The sequence below is a fragment of the Octodon degus genome, unplaced genomic scaffold, assembly GCF_000260255.1.
Source record: "Octodon degus isolate 3935 unplaced genomic scaffold, OctDeg1.0 scaffold00016, whole genome shotgun sequence".
Classification (NCBI taxonomy): Eukaryota; Metazoa; Chordata; class Mammalia; order Rodentia; family Octodontidae; genus Octodon; species Octodon degus.
The window spans coordinates 17,666,838-17,669,253 of record NW_004524592.1 but is presented as its reverse complement, the minus strand read 5'-3'; the positions used below and the strand labels follow the sequence as shown (position 1 = coordinate 17,669,253).

Below are 2,416 nucleotides of genomic sequence, written 5' to 3'. Positions count from 1 at the left end.
GTCTCAAGTATAGTATCCAGAAAAAAAAGTGTAGTATCTATATGCAGAAATAAACTACTTTTTTTTTCTTTCTTTTTGTGACAGGGCCTCACTATGAAGCGCAGGCTGGCCTTGAACTCATGGCTATCCTCCTGCGCCAGCCTTCCAAAGCCTTAGATTGCAGGTGTGTACCACCACACCTGACCAAACTACATTTATGAAAGTTTATTGATGTGAAGGCTTACTGTAATCCACAATGGTGAAATAATCATTATCAATAGCATATGATAAAAACCAAGTTTTAAAAAATCTGTTCATCTATTTTGTTTTTTGTTAACTTTTTTGATATATCACATTCATCATGAATTTGTACCTGTGCAGAATATATCTTGATTGTTTTTCCCCAGCCCCTTTCCCTCCTTTCAACTCTTCTCCTCCTTTACAAAAGCTGTTTTTCCAGTTTTTTCCCATTTACTTTTTGTTTTTCTTTTCCCTTTCTTCCTTTCCCCCTCCTGCCTCCCTCTTTCCCCTTCCCATTTAAACATTTCTTCCCACTTCTCAGTATCTTTCATGCATTTTGGTCCTTTGTTTCTCATACCAGAAAAATGATGCAGTGTTCACACGTGTGTCTGATTTATTTCTCTTCGCAGTGTGGTCTCAAGGTGCAGCCAGTTAGCTGGAAATACCACATGTTTATCCTTCTGTACAGCAGAGTATTACTCCATTGTATGAGGAAGCCTCATCTCCTTTGTGCATTCATCACTGAATGGACTCTTGGGCTGTTTCCAGGATTCAGCTCTGACAGCCTGTGCTGCTAGAGCCATGGGTGCATGTAGATTGCTGTGGTGTGATGCTTTTGATCCTTTTGGGAAGACACCGAGAGAGGGAATGGCGAGGTCAAGTGGAAACTCTAGTTTCAGGTTTTTTTATTTTATTTTATTTTATTTTTATTTATTTATTTATGTGTGTGTGTGTGTGTGTGTGTGTGTGTGTGGCCAGCTCAGCCCACCAGGGGACGGGGCTGGCTGGCATGTGGTGCTGGGGGATTGAACCGCGGTCCCTGTGCTTTGCCAAGCTTGTTCCAAGTAGGTGCTTTAGACCACTGAGCCATCTTACCAGCCCCAGTTTCAGGTTTTTTTGGTAATCTCCACACTGATTTCCACAGTGGTTGTGCTGGTCTGCGCTCACACCAACAGTGAAGGGTTCTTTTTTTCCCATAGCCCCTCCAGCACTTGTTATTGTTGATTTCTTGTTAATAATCACTCTTTCTGGGGTGAGATGGAATCTCAGCCTTGTTTGAATTTGCATCTGTAAAATGACCAGTGATGTTAAACTATAGAGTTTTCTGAAATGTGTGTGTCAGAATCAAGATTGCTAAAGTACCTAGATCACCTTGAAATGGGTCAAAGGATTCATATCTTTTGAGCACAACAGTCCTTACCTTGGAAGAATGACATGTATTTGTTTCCACGTTTCATGTGAAACAGACAGTTTTAGAGGCATGTCTGCTTTCCTTTTATCACTAATACAAAAGATGGCTTTTCTGTCTGGCGGCAGCCATCAGGTAAGCCACGATGGGTGCGTACAAGTACACCCAGGAGCTGTGGAGGAAGCAGCAGCCCGACGCGATGCGCTTTCTGCTACGGGTCCGCTGCCGGCAACACCGCCAGCTCTCGGCGCTCCACAGGGCTCCTCGCCCCAGGACAAAGGTCCCAGGGCTCCCTCCCGGCCGGACAAAGCTCGTAGACTGGGATACAAGGCCAAGCAAGGGTGTGTCATATACAGGATTGTATGCGCCACGCTGGCCGCAAACGTCCAGTTCCCAAGGGAGCGACTTTCGGCAAGCCTGTCCATCATGGCGTTAACCAGCTGAAGTTCATGCGAAGCCTTCAGTCTGTTGCTGAGGAGCGAGCTGGATTCCACTGTGGGGACCTGCGAGTTCCAAATTCTTATTGAGTTGGTGAAGATTCCACGTACAAATTATTTGAGTTTATCTTTATTGATCCATTCCACAAAGCCATCAGAAGAAATCCTGACACCCAGTGGATCACCCAGACCCGTCCACAAGCACAGGGAGATGCGTGGGCTGACATCTGCAGGCCGCAAGAGTGGCCACGTGGCCTTGGAAAGGGCCACAAGTTCCACCACACTATCGGTGGTTCTAGCCATGCAGCTTGGAGAAGGCACAATGCTCTCCAGCTCCACTGTTTCCGCTAATAATATACGTGATGTTTGTAAAATTCATAACCCAATAAACAATTTAGGACAGTTAAAACAAAAACCCAAACCAAACCAAACCAAAAGATGTATCTGGCTAATATAGATTGTATTGGCAATGGGAAAAAATTCTCTTGGTTGAAAGAAAAAACTTTAATCTGGCAGCTTCCTGCCACTAAGGTTGGCATAGGTCTGCTGGTCCCCAAGATGACAGCAGTGG

At 44.9% G+C, this 2,416-nt stretch overlaps 1 pseudogene; it reads left to right on the top strand.

The window, feature by feature from the left end:
• The first annotated feature begins 1,553 nt into the window (after window positions 1–1,553).
• Window positions 1,554–2,196, top strand: LOC101584868 (annotated as a pseudogene).
• Window positions 2,197–2,416: the final 220 nt, after the last annotated feature.